The sequence below is a fragment of the Centrocercus urophasianus genome, unplaced genomic scaffold (genome assembly GCF_019232065.1).
Source record: "Centrocercus urophasianus isolate 14NV4802_14NV808 unplaced genomic scaffold, USGS_Curo_1.0 seq_10, whole genome shotgun sequence".
Classification (NCBI taxonomy): domain Eukaryota; kingdom Metazoa; phylum Chordata; class Aves; order Galliformes; family Phasianidae; genus Centrocercus; species Centrocercus urophasianus.
In genome coordinates this window covers 2,658,189-2,675,980 of record NW_024884142.1, presented here as the reverse complement: position 1 = coordinate 2,675,980, position 17,792 = coordinate 2,658,189, and the positions used below count along the sequence as shown (strand labels likewise).

At 38.4% G+C, this 17,792-nt stretch overlaps 1 long non-coding RNA gene across 1 annotated transcript in view; it reads left to right on the top strand.

The window, feature by feature from the left end:
* The window catches only part of LOC122156038, a 65,711-nt gene extending 49,142 nt beyond the window's left edge, over positions 1-16,569 (top strand). The window contains exons 2-4 of the long non-coding RNA XR_006167367.1: positions 8,040-8,221; positions 8,934-9,132; positions 16,388-16,569. This is a non-coding gene — a long non-coding RNA (uncharacterized LOC122156038). The remainder of the gene's footprint in view (positions 1-8,039; positions 8,222-8,933; positions 9,133-16,387) is intronic.
* The last annotated feature ends 1,223 nt before the right edge of the window (positions 16,570-17,792 follow it).

The window sequence follows — 17,792 nt, the reverse complement described above, 5'->3', positions numbered from 1 at the left end:
CCTTTCTTTTTTCACAGAAAGCACTTCTTTAATTTTCAGAATCTTCATCTTCCTTTTTTTTTTTTTTTTTTTTTCCTGCACTTGACTGCACACTGATGTATTCACTGTGCTTCCTACAAGTCTCAGCTCAGCTTGGCTACATTATGGTGTGACTGTATGTGTAGGTGTCTGTGTGTGTGGCGGGGGAGGGATGTGTAATAGATTCCTGAAGAAAATAAAGGAGGGTTTCCTTTTATACCAAATCAAGTGATTACCCTTCACTTGATGAAGTCTGGCACATACCTTGGAGTTCCATATGAATATCCTGACAATAACCTGACTATAATGCAGATTCCTGCCCCTGCTTCCCAAGGTTTGTGATATGTCTGCTTATTCCATTAGCACTTTGTCAGCTGCTCCCTTAATTCCACTGTAATAAGGAGAGGGGAGTTGGTGTGAAGTTCTTGATGCTGTTGATAAGTCTCGTATTGCACTCGCTCGTTCTCAATTTGCACAATCCCTGTTTTTGTGCTTCTGCTTCTCTCACCAACTGATGCATCTGACATGCAGCTTGTGCAGCCTCGTTGTGGAGGACTGCGAATTTAGATGTTTGGTGTTCACTTTGGATGTGATGTTGGATAATAACAAGATTGTTATCTGATACTTTCTGTGTAGTTCCCCATCAGTGTTTCAGAAGAGGCTGCTTTGACATGGCAGTAGGGATCTGCTGAAGTAGTTTCTGCACTGCCTGTGAGAGAGGGATGTTAGCTATGGGCTTTCTTTGGGGTGATGAGCTGTGGTGGGTTTTTTTGCTTTGTTTGTTTGCTATTTGTTTTGTAATTTCTAATGAATTCCATCTATGTCATTTTGTCCTTTAAAGGAAGGAAGCATAATAGGATTGAATGGACAGATGAATTAAAAAACAGAGCAGAAAGGAACTGCGTAGTGTTTCCTTCTTATGCTTTACATGATTTTAGAGATATTCAAGACGTTCCTGTATTGTGGCTTTCATTTATAACTAACATACTTTTATTAAGCAGACATATATAATCAATATTTTTTGTTCATTTTTTATATAATTGAAGCCATCGTGTTTATATTACTGATACAAAACAACCATAAGCACGTCTACATGCAATTAATAAGATACCGTGTGTAAATATGACTTAATTTTTTTTTTTTATGTTTATAGTGCAGATCAAATAGATTAGAAAAATTTTGCTGAAGTGCAGGAATAGCAGCCAGAAAAATACTGCTTGAAATTTCTTCCCTCTATAGTTTAGTGAAAATAACTTAACTACTCTGCAGCAATTTTATGATCTCTGAAATGGGGACAATAGCTGAGGGTTAGTCCTTGGCAAATGACTTAAACAAGACTACATTTATGTGACTGAAATATAGGATATCTTTACTGACTTTTTCTGTTGAATTTCTTCTTTCATTTTTCACATAATTTATTTCAATTTACCAAGTAACTACTTGATGTCAGCTCTCAAGGTTATATTGAATTATATTTATTTTTCTGATTGTATTTGAACTAGAATCCTTAACTCATCAACACAGGAAAAAATTATCCCATCAGACCGTAATTTGACATATTTGTGAATTTGCATATGGCATTATATTGGTACAGTGCATCCAATAGCTTTATCTTTGCAGTGCTGAAGAACAAGTTAGACTCGCAGGACAGATTTCAGTGTAGTTTCACTGCAGTTGTGGGAACATTGCTTAAAAATTAAATAGGTTGCTTCCTGTCCATGTTCTGTTACTCTTAGGCCTGTTTCAAGGATGGTGATGAGTGATTTCCTATGTCTGAATATGGTAAGTTCATTAGCAAAACTGCAGTGAATTAATAGGTCCCTCTCATAGCTGTGGAGGTCAACTTTAACTTAAGGTGCTTTTTGTCCCAGTTGTGTGGGGTCAGAGGTTTTCCTTGCAGAGTAACACAATTTGCTGTATTTATTAGAAAAGCATATAGGTACGTAGTGAACACCTGAAACACAAGGCATGTTTTACAGCAAGATGCCTGTGCTCAACTCGTCGGTCCTTAGATATCACCCATCACTTTATCTAGACAAATTCTGCACAGTGGAAGGTATAAAGCAGGTCCCTTCCTCTGTGTGAAAGTGGTCCTTTGATGGGAGATGTGATGGGTGGCCTCTACTCTCAGAGGCAGTGGCAGACAGCTGTGGTCCTTAATTCTGTGAAGGGTGGCTTGGTGTTGGCACAAGCTCAAAGTGGCTTCATCATGCCTTGCTCCCCCATCGTTAGCATGAGAATCGCTGCCTCAGACTGCTGGCATGGTAACAGGGTGACAGCTGCCATTTTAGTTGTCATTTGAGATTTAGCCGAGGAACATTTTGGAACTTGAAACCAGAAGTCTTTGCAGCTTGAGCTGAAAAGAAAATGTCTGGAGCCAAGAGAGAAGTAGTTTTATATCCCTTCTGTAGGCTGGGCAGCTGAGACAGTCTTCCCAGGAATGGCTGTAGCCCCATTCTAAGCGGAACAGATAAATGATGATGGTGTCAGGCAATGTGGCAATGTTTATCTTTATGCTTATCAGCACGGCACTGGGGGAATTAGGGAGGTAAAGGTACATTTGGTTCTAATAAACATAGCACAAATGTGTATTAGGAGTGGTTGTGGCAGATAGCTGTTGATTCAGTTCTACTAATCAACATACAAGCACCTACACCTTGCAGCAATTAGAAAACTTGCAGAAAGTAATGCTACTACTGATGTCTGCAACTCAAGAGCAAATAAACAGTCATTAAAATTCTTCTACAGTAACAGAATCTGATAGTGACTCAGAAGCAGTAAGTGAGAATAGATAGTCTAGCTCCAGCCCTAATGGAGAAGGATTTGTGCCAGCTGATAGTTTTCTATTTCTTTCGTTTAAGTAAGTGTGAGTGCCCTGGGTTGCAGCCTGGGTAGCTAATGCAGGCTGAATCACCTATGTTATGAAATTTATGCATAGTAGTCAGATGACAATTTTGTTACTCACTGATAGAGTCACCCCCACGTATGTTTTTGTAATCCTCGTTGACATTAATGGGAAATACGCTGCTATGTGGACATGCAATATAGACACAGGGTCATAAACCTTTCTCATCCTTCCATCCTTGTTAGTCAGAGGTGGAAAACAGCCCTTTTTGCTACATTTCCACACAGATTAAGACCAAAATATGCTTCTTTTTCTTCCTTCATCTATAATACTGACTGAAAAAGTGTTGGTTATGATGAGATATATAAATATTTCTGCTCTATCTGGGAAGAAATTGGAATGGCTCATTTGTATCATTTGGTATTAATATCATATTATTCTGTACCTATATATGTATAAAGCTAATGTGTACAAAGCATAAGGTGTAAACTTTGTATTCAGCTGGTTTTTATTGTTTTCACTGCATAGTTTTGAAAGGGCTGTCTGGATTCCTCTCTGGATCACTTTTGCTTGTTTTCTACTAGCCTTGGAAACCTTAGCTTGAAAAAAACAAAAACGGTCCATAAGAAAATCAATGCACCAACATTTTTGAAAAGTACAGAGGACAACAGTGATAATTATGAGCCTATTTGTCTGATATTGACCTTCAGAACAGTAATGAAATGGTTGATTCAGTTCAATTAATAAAGAGTTAAAAGAGGTTACTTTAATTATTGCCAATCAACATGGTTTGTGGTGACAGGACTTGTTAATCTGGGTTTCGACGTTTTTATGAGATTGCAAGTTTGATGGAGAAGTCTGCTTATTTTATATAGTTAGACATTTCCAAGGCATTTGATTTGGCACAAAAAGATTGTCAATATTTTACGGGCTGGTTCGTTATCTGTATTAATACAAGGGTATTTCATGATGTAGAAAGAATAGTGGAAAATCATTCAGTGGGTTCGAAACCTTATTCCTGGGCTTCAAAATGTTGTTGTAAATGGGGATTATTAGAAAGTAGCCACACTCTCAGAGCAGCCCTGGTAGGTTCCTTTATTCACTCAATAAATATTATGTTTTGGAAAATACGTAATTGTATTTCCAGTACCATCAAATATGAAGTGACATCAAATGATTGCTCTCAAATCTTCACCCTTCAAATCTGTATATTTCCAATTTGGAGAGATGAATATTGTGAGGGACTGTGTCCAAGGCCTTACTCATGTCCAGATAGGAGACATCAGTGACTCTTCCCTTGTCCACTTATGCACTTACACCATCCCAGAAGGCCTCTAGATTGGTCCAGCAGGATTTGCCCTTGGTGAAGCCTTCTCAATGTCCTGTATCTCTCTTCTATGTGCCTTAGCATAACTTCTAGGAAGATCTGCTTCATGATCTTCCCCTGGGCAGAGGTGATGCTGACATGATGGTAGTTCCCTCAGTCGTCCTTTCTACACTTCTTAAGAATGGATGTGACACTGCCTTTTTTCCAGTCAACAGGGACTTCATGACTTTTCAAGTATCACTAAGAGGCTTGTTGAGTACATCAGCCAGTTCCCTCAGGACTTTGGGACGCATCTCATTGGGACCCATAGACTTATGGATGTTCAAGTTCCTCAGGTGGTTGCAGACCTGATCGTTGCTCTCCCATTCCCCACCCTCCAACTCATCTGCTTGAGGAGTGTGTGAAGAACCCTTACTGGTGAAGACCATGGCAAAACAGTTGCTGAGTATCACAGACTTCTCCTTGTCCATTGATACCAGCCTGCATGCATATCTCAATAGAGGAGGGTGGGGTGGGGGGGAGGAATAAGCAGTCCTGAACTTTTCTGGTTGATGTACCTGTAGAAGCCTTCCTTGTTCTTTACACTCCTTGCCAAGTACTATTCCAACTGGGCCTTGGCCTTTCTGACCCCATCTCTATAAAGCCTAGCAAATTCCTTATGAATTCAGGCAGGGATGAAGTGTGGCATCTACTGTGGAAACTTTTAGGGGAGCATAAAAGTGTTTTTTTGGCCTCATCAGTTACACTTCTGAATCTTAAAATAAATGAGTGATTCTTTTTAAAGACAATGCAATTAAGTAGTGCCTGTTGGTGGTAGTGCCTGTTGGTGCCAGAATTTTCAGGACAAATGATCAATATTTTTAAGTTTAAAAAGAATAATTTCCTTCCATATTTGATGTTCAAGCTGCTGTTGTATTTTTCTAATTCCATGATCTGTTTGCAATTTCATACCATCACTGCTGAGTGCTAATAAATATGCATCCTTGGAAAACTGTTCATTGAGATAACACATAGTTGTTTCACAGTACCCAGTAAAAACAACGCAGTGGGAATTCTTGCTTGTAAATATTACCTTACATATCCTGAACATACCAAAACAGAATTGAATTTTGAATTCAGACCAAAATGTGAAGGATATACCAATGAGAAGAATGCTGCACTGGTGAGGTATTTGCACAAGCTGGGGTTCAGAACTTCTCGTTTCAGTTGCCTAATAGCATCTTCATAGCCCACTCATCTGATCTGTCACTGCAGTCGGGGATGAGAAACAAGCAGGCCCAGAGGTGGTTCATCCCCATGTTAATAAATGGTAGCTTGTAAGTCCCAATAGTTCTACTTGGGTAGCTTTTCTTTGGTAATGCAAAGAGCATGGATACAATCATGGATAAAATATAACCACAGGTGCATCATTTTATTAGAATATTTGCTAGTTTCAAAGACTATCTAGTTTTATAGCTTTCTGGATGTATGAGGAGTGGCTATTGCCCTTGGATTGTTCAGCCTAGAGAAGAGGAAGCTGAGGGAAGACCTCATTGTAGCCTATGGCTTCCTCAAAAGAAAGCAGAGGGGCATGCATTGATCTCCTCTTTGCTGTCCAGTGATAGGACCAGAGAGAACAGCATGGAGCTGTGACAGGGTGAGTTCAGATCAGTGTCAGGAAAAGGTTCTTCACCAGTGGATGGCTGAGCACTGGAACAGGCTCCCCTGGGCAGTGGTCATGGCATTGAACTTGCTGGAGTTCAAGAAGTGTTTGAACAATGCTCTCAGATGTTCGGTCTGATTTTTGGGTCGTCTCCTGAGTGGAGCCAGGAGTTTGCAGAATCATAGAGTCATCAAATGGCTTAGGTTGGAAGGGACCTCAAGGAACATCAACTTCCAACCCCCCTGCCTCAGGTGGGGTTGCCAGCCACTAGATCAGGTACTGCATCAGGTTGCCCAAAGCCCCATCCAACCTAGCCTTGAACATCTCCAGGGATGCGGCATCCACAGAGTCTCTGGGCAGCTTGTTCCAGCACCTCATCACCCTCTCAGTGAATAAAGATGGGCTCTCTTTGGACTTGATCCTTGTGGGTCCATTCCAATTTGTCATATCCTATGATTTTGTGTTTGTTTTGTTTTCTCCGTGAAGGGCATAGGAATGGGTAATTTCCAGAAGTCAGCACCTATTTCTTGAATGGCAAATAAAGCAACCTTCACAAAGGTTCATGCATGTTCTGCCTCAACCAAATCTCGTCTGCCTCGAGAGATTTTCAGGCATAATTTTGCAAGAATATGAGAGAGCCTTCTACATCACAGAGGCTTTTTGCTAGTTTTTTACATACTTCGAAAAAAATTCGTTATGAGTAATCTATAAAAACAAATTAGCATTGTTAATTTTTGTCTGTGTTCTTAATTGGAAATCTACTGATTCCTTCCAGTAAGCATCAAGCTTTCTTCCATAATTGTTAAGATTTTAAGCACATCACTGTAAAGCAAATTAATAATTTTGAACTAATTTGGCAAAAGAGTTTTTGAGAGATTCCTGTTTTGATGTTTTTACAAAAAAAACCAAAAAACTAAGAAAACTAAAGTGGAATTTCTTTGAACCTCACCTCTTGTATGCTTTTAGATACTAACTCAATGCAAGAATTCTTTGTCTTGATAGTGTCTCTCACATTGAAGGTTAGAGTACAGGTTTACTGAGACAATCATACCTTCTATTAAATCTCTTTTCATTAAGAAGTCATCTGTCTGGTCTGTAAAGCATGGAATTCTTTTTTTTGGGTCCCACTTTGGTATGAATATTAGACCAAATCTTTAGTCCCTGCTATATCTGCAAATTTTAATGCAAACATTTTGCTGAGTTTCTTTCTTCTTAGTTTTGGCTGTTTTAACATCTCTGTTGTTTGCTTTTCTGTAACTTCATTACAAATTTTGTTGGTATGAATGTTTATTAAAGAGATTCCTTCCGTAAAGGTATTTTTACAAACACTTATTTGAGAAAATGTATTTGCAGAAATGTCAGTGCTTACTAATACTTTTACTGGAGACACTCACCTATTTCCAGAATTTCTAAGAGGAAGAAATAAAGGAGAGGAGAACAAAGGAAAGTCAGAGGAAGATGATTTCAAGAAGCATAATATGAGCATCAAATAAGTGATTGCAATACAACCAAAGGTGTAGAGACGTAAATGTGCTTAGTGTGCTTGTCTAGTGATGGTGAGTGCAGTTATGGATGAGCACTTTCACATATGAAAGAACTTGAACTGACCAGTTTAATTATTTAGTCTTTTGTATTATTTCTCCTCTCACTACTTTTTTTTTCCAGCTCTTAATAATCCTGATCGACCCTGACAAAAAGAGACAGAAAAGTCAGTGAAAAACATTCATTTACACACAGGTTTATTGATTGTCATTAGAATCAAAGCAAAGGAAATTTTTATTTTATTGTATTACTGAGCCGATGAAAAAAAATTGAAATAGACCAAATCCTGAGATTATCAGAAAGGAGTTGATTAGTTTCATTTTGAAGCTAGAATTAATTTTGGTAATTGTTATGGGCAATAATTGTCTGGTCTACAGGGCTAACGTTTTTCAGGCCAATAGAAAGATTCCTAGTAATTTAAGTAAGAGATAGCTATGACTATGTGTGAGTAACATGGTCTACATTAATTTTATCTTAATGCCTTTGTGGAGCTCAAGAAACAGACAATGTATTTTGCAATGAAAACACTGACAATATTCAGTGGCTGCTTTGTAAGTTGTCATCTTATGAAGTTAGTAACTGGCAGACTTTGTGTTTTAGCTTTTCCCTATCAGTGTAGAGAGTACATACATTCATGCTCGTTAATCTTTCCTGTCCTTCTCCAGAATAAGTTGTACCATGGACATGCTTCAAATTTTAGTGGCTTTGCTTTTGAAAATGTGGCACTGGATTCTGTCAGCTGTTGTGGTACCCGGGAGATACTTGCCAGATGTCCCACAACCTCTTGGTGAGATAGAAAATGGCCTTTTGTGACATCTTTCCTGGAAAAAATCTTCACTTACAAATGGTAAATATAACAGACTTTTACATGAAAGAATGTATTGAACTCAACGGTAAGTATTTATTTTCTCTTCCATTGTTGATATGTTGTATAATGAAAAGTTAAATGTTGAGTTATTCTGCAGGCTACTGTTCATTTTCTGATTGCACACGTGTAATTTTTCTCATCCAAAATTGTTCTATTTTCTACTATCATAAAAGATTCCACTGATACTGATAGGTTATTATCAGTCATGGCTGTGTTCTGTGAACATAAATGTGGTACTCATTTACATCTTTTTGACACTTTTGTCCAAGAACATCATGAGCCATGCAGATGGCATTATTTGCTCCACAGCTCATCTCCTTGACACTTTCTGGATCTGTGCTGTATTTCACTGATGGGTGTTCTTTGTGGAAAGGTTATGTTCTGCCAGCATATTTACAAATGCCCCGTCTGCCTTCACACATCTTGAAAATTGATTCATGTGATAAACCAGTGTGTCCACATCAGGCCAATAGTCCTATTCAAGGAATGTAAGACAAAGTTATGCCCTTTGCGGAACTTCGAATTTCTCCCTTAAAAGAGAGACAGAGAGAAGAATGTTTTTTGTTTGCATAAGAGAAGAAAATTTAAAAGTTCAAAGGGGGAAAATGTATCGTGGGTTGTTTTTTTTGTTTTGTTTGTTTTTAACACTGTGCTCATTCTGATGAGCTGCTCTTGTGTCTTTGTTCTGCAGAATGTCTTCAAGACAGTGGTATATAAGTGGAAAGACAAGGAGGAAAAACACATCACGGCAAGACAGAAAGCTAAAAAAAATAAATAGTGCTCTGATACAAATCAAACTGCAGTCAACTAAGAAAAATTCTTTTTTCCTACTTGTTTCTGAATCTCAGTCTTCCATATTGTGCTGTCTGTCATTTTCTACAATAAGACAAGTATGTTAACAGAAAGGCTGTTTATGTATTCAGTTTTTCAAGTTGTACGTTAAACTCATGACCACTTCATGGAAAGTGAAAATAAAGCACCTTTCAGTGCAGTGGCACTTGCCAGAAATCAGAAAGCTGATGGGAATGTGACAGCACTGTCCAGAAAAGGCACAGCTGTAGTTATTGCTTGAAATTGCACAAGAAAAATATCTTTTTTTTTTTTTTTTATAATAATGGTATCAAAGACATTAGAAATTGCTTACATGAAATATAAGTAGAAGAACAACTGTATACATGTGTGTGATGGACCTAACAGTTTCCCCAGTTTCTGTTTGAATCTGCTACAGAAAAAAAGGTGTTGTGCTAGGAACTTCTCATCCTGCAGTAATTGCATTTCTAGGGGGTATTAAAAAACACTGATTAGTTCTTTGAAAGAGCATCTTGAGAAGATCTTAATGTAGAAGAAAATGTCAAACTATCTACAGTCCTGTCTGCTATTTTGTCCTGCAAAGCCCTTCTTTGTGAAATTTAAGAAAAAGGCACAGAATGGGAAGAACAGTCCCCTCATTAATTTGCTTTGAAAAGGAACATTTGCTTATGTTAAGGAACGTAAATTGTAAATGCTTTATTTACTAAACAACATTGTAGAGCAGCTGAAGTCTCACTAAGAGCCTGTCTGATTCAGGTTTGCACAGAAATCTTTTTATTTCCTGTCTGTCATTCTTCTCTTGGGTTATTGTGGCATTTCACAAAACTTCTACCTAATTCTCCTGCGTATTTTCAAAATGAGCCTGTTACCACTGGCTTTGGTTATTTGATAGGTGCCTAAATGTAAACAGTGCCTCTCATAGCCTTAGCCCAGGAAACCTCAACCTCCAGAGCTTTACTGTATTTTGCATCCAGTTTTTCCAATTTTGCTGGAAGCACTACTCATTCCTGTAAATGAAACTTAATTTGAATTGAATTTCTCATTTCACTAATGCAGTGAAATACTTTCCTTCTTTTTCTCTGCTTTTCTCTGTTTTTCTTCCCATCCCCACCACCTCCTATTTTAGGAAGTATAGAAGTCTCAACACATGTAAGCAGTAACCATTTTGTTGTGCATACAGAACAAAGAGTTTTCTAAGTGGCAATGGAAAGACATTTGGATGGATGCTGTCTGTTCCCATTCCCTGTGGTGCCATTGCAGATAATGAGTGTCCTTTTAGGACTGAGTAGACGTAGACAGGCATGGAGATGTTGAACACTAAGGATTAACTCAAAAAGTTGGGTCAGAGAAGAGATAAAGTATATAAAACATACAGATTCAAGAGAAAAGAATGAGATTAAGGACAGTCTTACAAATCAGTACAGTCAAGAGTGAGACTGCTGCATTCTCTTCACTGAAAAGCTAACACTCCCTTTCTTCAGAAATGTTCAAAAGTAATAAACAGTGCCTTGAACTCCTCCAGCGTCCTTTCTTTTAACCTTATCCTTCTGTCACTCCCCATGTTATGTCCACTAGGGAGATCCTCTTCTCCTTCAAAAGCAAGCAGCTCAATTAGAAAAGCAGCAGCATTTGCAGCACAGCCCCTTCAGTACTGCAGCCTCCTTTAATCCAACCTAAGCTGAAAGCATTCATTTATATGTCTGTTCTGCCACAATGGAACATATTGATTATCAATACAGGGACCGCATTTTCAAAACAAGTCAACTGTAGGGCTTGCTGTGTACAGTTGTGGCACTGTTGTGAAAAGAGCCTTGCTCTGTGACATTTATGGACACGTTCTCAATAGATGTTATTTCCAGGGCTTCATTACCTTTACTGTAGTCTTTTTTATTTATGTGGCCCAAGGGATAGTGGTGCTGAGCTCTTCTTAACACCTACAAACTGTCATCTGCTCTGTCATTTCATTAGCATAGTGGGTCTATAATCCATGAGAAAATTGGTAATGCTGTGATGACAGAAACACATATGAAAAGACAATGAGTACAATAAATATTGCTAATTCTTAATCAGAAAGCATTCTGATGCATTGCTCACTTTTGCATTCAATTCTGAATGTCCATTTCTAACTCGAATTGTAAAAACATTGCATTTGGCAAAGCTGTGGATTTATATTGAAAAGTTTTTTTATCTGTGTAAAGTATTCTATGCAAAGTATTTGGGTAGCTGGACTAGATGGCTCTCAGAGGTCCCTTCCAACTCTAAAAATTCTATGATTCTATTCCTGCCATAATGATTATTCCATGGAGCAGTTGTACAGTCGTATTGTTCTAACCTGAACTGACTCTACCCAAGAGGAGGTCTTTTCCCTGTGGAAAGATCCAAAGAGCCAAAATCTACCAATTACTGCTTCAACTGCTTTTGTGCAAGGTGTGTAATTTCCTCTGCATCTTCTCAGTGTAGCTGTAAAAATAGAAATAACAACTTGCACTTTGCCTTTTCCAAAACTTTTTATTTTCAGCTGTAGTCCTGGGCAGAAATCCTTTGTAGAGAAACAAACCAAAGGGAAGAAAAAAAGAATATGCAAAATACAAATATATAATCATTAGTTCTATTTTAGATTTCATCTGTCCCGTTTGATGGTTCCTAAAATATCTCTGGACAATGTAGGATTAAGGAATTATTGACAGAAATGCACACAGTAATTCCAAGTAAGCAAGAAGGGTTAATATCTAAGGTATTTTGAAAGATAGTAATGTGATTTTATATCTTAGAATTTTCTTTATCAATGCCCTCTCTTTGAGACAGTGATGTGATGATAGAATAGTAGTTACATAATGCAGTGGGAACTGCTCTGCTGCTTGATTTCAGATTGCCTTAAGTTTTTTGGTCCTGTGGTTTCTCTTTTGACTGGATGGGCATCTTCATTTCCACATGATTTTCTTTGTTCTAACCAATAACATGAGGAGGTGTTCTCATTGGACTGCTTAATTAAAAAAAAAAAAAACATCACTAATTCAGTAATTTCTCAGAATTTCTGTTGTCTGTGATCCAGAAGGATTCAGATTCAATTCAGTCACTTTACTGCAGTTTTCTGCAAACTCAGAAGATGTTCGTGGTGACAGCTACCCATGCTGTGATCTGCACTTAGTTCACTGCTCACCCACTTCCCAGTGTCAGGCTTTTAAGTGCTCACTGATCACTGGTCCATTCAACATGACTGTGCTCTGATACCTACTAAAGAAACGGATGAGCAATTACTTGGGGATCTTTAAAAAAGAGATCATTTAGAACGATCCCTTCACCGGATTCTTTTTGTGTAACTTTAACCATCTGCAAGTTTGGCACCTATTATAAGTCATTTGGCCAGGTTCCTGGAATTGACAGGGAATGATAAATAACTCCAGGGTGCAACTCATCCTATCCAAACACAGGTGCCTAAGAACACTGGAGCAAATAAAATGGATCCGTGTGTGACTACAGAATCTTAGATTATCCTTACTTTATCTTATTTTCTCCAGAAGCACAAAAAAGCCTAACTCAGACAGCCAAAAATAGAATAAAAATTCCACTTTAGAATTAAAAAAATGTTTTCCTGTTTTCCAAAAGTTGGAGATTTGTGGTTTATTAGTAATTTGGGGGCAGCTTAGGAAAAAAACACCAAACATTTGACTTTATAAACGCACACCTTATTTTCAGATTCCTTATTCCTTAATTGTAAAATGAGCACTCAAAAAGAAAGCCTGATAGTACCAAAACTGAATGGAAGATTGTTTAAGAAAAGTAGTATTGTTGATAAGTGAGGGTAATTTTTGGAAATTGTGTTGGAAATCTGAAGAAACAGAGTTTTGCACTGACAAAAGTTATTTTCATCACTTAAAAAAGCAGTGCTCACTAAGAGGGAGGTGAAGTCTGTGATAAAAAATAATGGAAAAAATATGGTGCCTGATAACAATGAATAAAATCAGTATAATGCAGAAAACTGATAAAGAAAACTAAAGCAATCAGCTGAAAAATCTATTGCTAATAGGGCAAAGATAACAAGAAATTCTCTAAGGAGACACCAAATGCTTATGGTGTTACAGAACTGTGGAGAGTAAAATTGTCAATCCTGCTAGAGAAAATGTAGGATTAAATAAAGATGTCTGTTTTCTGAAAGAAGAATGAAATATTTTATTTTCTGTCATTTCTAAGGAGAAGTGCTAAACAGCAACAGCAAATATTTTTAAGTTTACAGAATTAGATAATTCACAGTCAAGAATATTACTTGTCTGTGAAGCTGTCTGTACTATTCCTATCCTTTATAACAAATCTGGCAGTTCCAGAAGTACAAAAAAATAATAAAATGTCTATATTGTTTTGTTATTTTTACTTCTGTTGTTGTTGCTTTTGTTACATTGTTTTTTATACAAACTTGAAAAGTGTCGTAATGGAGCAACTAGAGTGGTCCTCTGTGCTGAACTTTAATCCTTCTTCCCACCCAATCCAATTCTTCTGCTTCTCCAAAGGAACAACTGCTTCCGTAGCTTCTCTGAACTGATCTGGAGGCCACAGGGAGCTCAGGGCAATCTGCTGGACTCTCTTGTTTTTCCAGTCTAGCAGCTCAGAGGATGCCAATCCCAGTCCCAGTCTTTCCCATTTAGTCAGAGCTCAGGGAAGAAATGATGAGGTGTCTTGGGGAAGAAAGGATGGTAGGGAGCAGATAGGGTGCTGAGGCTGTCCCAGTTGATGGTCAGATCTCAGCAATGATCTGGCGTAGATGAAGATCGAGAGCTCCTGGTGAGCCTCTGATGGACTTGACAACATCTCCTGGCAGACACAATGTGTTATAGTGCCTGCTGCTCCATGATGGAGGAGGACCCACCAACTGGAGGGTCCACCACCGTGGGCTCATTGTCTCACCAGGGATGTCAGTATCCATCGGCTGGGACTCACTGCTGCTCCCGTGAAGCTGGAGCTTCGTAGGTGGAGGAGGATCCCAACCCATCCTGCAGCCATCCCACACCATCATGTCTGCAGCTCTGCCCCTTTGGTGGCCCAGCCCAGCCCCGGGCACACACACACACACCGCTCAGCAGCAGTCAGCAGTTGTGTGCTGTTGGCACTGCCTCAGCTGAAAGCAGAACATGACAAGGGCACAAGGCAGTGTAACTTAAGTTGTGGCAAATAATTGCATGCATTTGATACATTGGCTGAACACAGTCCTGTGAACAGCAAAAAATATTAATCCATGCTTTCTGTTTGAGAGAATTTGAGAATAAGTTTCGAGGTTGCTGAAAAAATCTTTTTTTTTTTTTTTTTGGTATATTTGTGACTCCATTTCAGTCAAAGTAAATAGGTTATCTATATGTAGATGTTGAACTCACAGAACAATTTCGTTTTTCTTTAGCAGACTTTTTTAAGCCTTCTTTTACCAGAGACAGATAGCCCTCTCTTCACAATCAGCCTTGATCATGTCATCACTTTTTGGCAGCACACACATTTGTGAACATGTTTTCAAGGATCAAGTGCAGGAAGAGTAAAATTTCATCAGAAATCTCTGAGGAACACCTTGAGACCTCAATGAGAATTGCACCCACTGCCATTGAACCAGACACATACATTAATTTCACAGAAACAAGGTCAAACATCTCATTAGTCAAACATCTCTCTTTTTTTATCTATATTTTATTTAAAAAAATATTGTTTTGTTGCTTCTCCACGTTAATTATATGATTTTATTATATATATTATATGAGGCCCTAGACAATTCCTTGCAGGTCCATAGGAAGGCCACTAAGATGATCAGAGGGCTGGAGCACCTCTCCTATGAGGAAAAGTTGAGGGAACTGGGCTTGTTTAGCTTGTAGAAGAGAAGGCTCTGGGGAGACCTCATTGTGGCCTTCCTGTACTTGAAGGCTGTTTAGAAGGGTGGACAGTGATAGGACAAGGGGGAATGGTCTTAAACTGAGACAGGAGAGGTTTAGGTTAGATATTAGGAGGAAGTTTTTCACACAGAGGGTGGTGACACACTGGAACAGGTTGCCCAAGGAGGCTGTGGATGCCCCATCCCTGGGGGCATTCAAGGCCAGGCTGGATGTGGCTCTGGGTAGCCTGGTCTGCTGGTTGGTGACCCTGCACATAGCAGGAGGGTTGACACTAAATGATCTTTGAGGTCCTTTTCAACTCAGGCCATTCTCTGATTCTATGATTCTGTGATTCTTCACTCATTGCAGCCCAGGCAAGCCAATGTGTTGGGCACACATGATTTAAGTGGATTTCAGTCAATGTGACATTGTGGAAAGTAAGGCTGGGTTTTTTTTGTTGTTGTTTTGGCTTTTTCCCAGTGATTTTGTGTCTCGGTGAGATCATAAAATAATTTCATAGAGTAACTGTCCCAGTGGAACCTATTGAGATGTACAGTTTTATAGACAGTGTGTGGCTGGCAGGTGTGATACAGCATCCGCAGCCACTCAGTGCCTGTCTGGAGCAGGCAGCAGGCACGTGTTATGCCAGAGGTGTCTCAACAACAAACAGTTGGATTTAGACAGCTACATTATCCCCTGGTGCCCACACTGGGTGGGATTCATGTGCTTCATGAGAGGTACCCCAGAATTAAGACATCTGTGTCAGAACTACATTCTTTTTAGAGACAATAGAGAAAATAGGTACCTGCTGATGTGCTTCACCTGACTTAGCTGAAATGGCTGTCATAGGGTTAGGTGAAACATCACCAAAAAGCACTGAATTTCCCTTCATCATCTGGGGGGAAACTTAGTGAAACTGAAATTAGATGAAAGCAACCCAATGCAGTGCAAAAAGAATATTGACAGCTCAGAAAGAGTTTGGAAAGATCTATAGAAGCATTTCAGGGTTTGGAAAAGGTGCTTTCTAGTGTGGAACTAAAGAAGAGCAATCAATTCTATTTGTCCAGAAAGGTTAAGAGGTTGCAACCTATGGTTACATCTGAAGAAAAAGTGGTTGGTAGTTGGAGGCTCTTTAATCTGCCAGAAAAAAAAAAAAAAAAAAAAAAAAAAAAGGAAAATAAAAAAAGCATAACATCGTACAGCTGAAAGCTTAAAGTAACACAAATCAGTGCAGAAATTACAGTACAATTATTTACAATGTAGGTAGCTGTGAGAATATTCCAGCTGGTGACTGTAAAATCTTCTCATTGCCTTAAGTGGGTATCTAGACACTATGCTACCATGCAAAGCAAACAGATGAGCTTGGTTAAATTCCTGGGGAGATTTTGTGGCCTGAGATGCATCAAGCAATATACTGAAAAGTTACAGTTACTCATTTGGCTTTGCAATTTCTGAATTAATTTTTTTTTTTTTTTTTTTTTTTTTTTTTTAGTAAGGTGGAAAGGAAGCATTGTACCTTCATCAGTGTTGCTGCAAGTCCCCAAGAGGCCTGCGAGAAATTGTTAACTAAGGCCAACAAGGAAGGTGAAAAACAGGAAAGATGATAAAGAGGGCAAAGGGAGAATAACCATGCAGAATTTCCTCTCCCACTGCTATATGTTAGGTTAAAATAATTATGATTTGGTTTTTGGATCTAAAATGTATATTGTGCTTTATTTCCAATTTACTTTTCTTTAAGTTTTGGAAAAAAAATGCATCTAATAATATATTTGTATATGTATATAGTCTCTTGTATATATAAGTATTTGTATAACATATGTATTGATTTGTCTGCTACTTTGTCTTCATTTTTTTCTCTCTTCCCTCTTTCACAAACAAATAAAAAATCCAAACAAACCAAAATCATAAAAATGGGAAGGAGAATTGCAGGTACTGTAAGATTTTTAACCAACTCATCTTCCTGCCTGGAAATCAATTGAGAAGGACATGTTCCTTTTTCTTCATGCCACTGCACACAGAAAAGAAATATGCAATAATGTCTTTTCAGAATTTAATGAACTTTGAAAAACAGTCCTATATAAGCAGGGACTCATGTCCTTATACTAACAATTACATGATTTTGATGGTACTTACGTGCTTTTATCTTTTTTTCCAGCACTTAAAAAAATAAAAAAATAAAAAATCTACAACTTATATCCACAAAGACTTAAGTTGTTTCTTTACATCTTTATAAAGCAGCTGCCTCTGAAGTGCCTTTATAAATGAGAGCATTTTACAACACAGCATCTTGTAGAGGCCTCTTCTGCTGGGAATGCAGGCAGCCTTAACCCACTTGGTATTATGCCTGGAACTCATATATATCTATATATTGCTTGCTGTTTATAACCATTTTTATTAGTGTGCCTTTTTTCAGTACACAGTTTTGTGGAGCAAGCAGCTGTTCATTTGTTTTGTCAGTAATGGAAAGAAGACTTGAACAGCTGATGACAGGTAATTTGGGCTGATGTTCAAGCTCTCATAATAGAACTGTGAAGAAAGCTATCACTTTATCTTACAGTGTCTGTATGCGTGTGACAAGACTTTCAGAGCAGAAGAAGAAATTTGCACTTCACAGGGTAAATAATAAAACATGAGAGAATAGACAGTGGTGTTAAGAATGACGCATAGGAAAGCTAGACACAGAAAGCCATATCCAGGCTGGATGTGGCTCTGGGCAGCCTGGGCTGGTGGTTGGCGACCCTCATGTAGCAGGGGGGTTGAAACCGGATGATCATTGTGGTCCTTTTCAAACCAGGCCATTCTCTGATTCTATGATTCTATGATATCTGGTGCACAAGAAAGAGTTTTGCTGCTTCTACACTGCTGGAATTTTTGAAAACAATTCACGACTGCTGTGT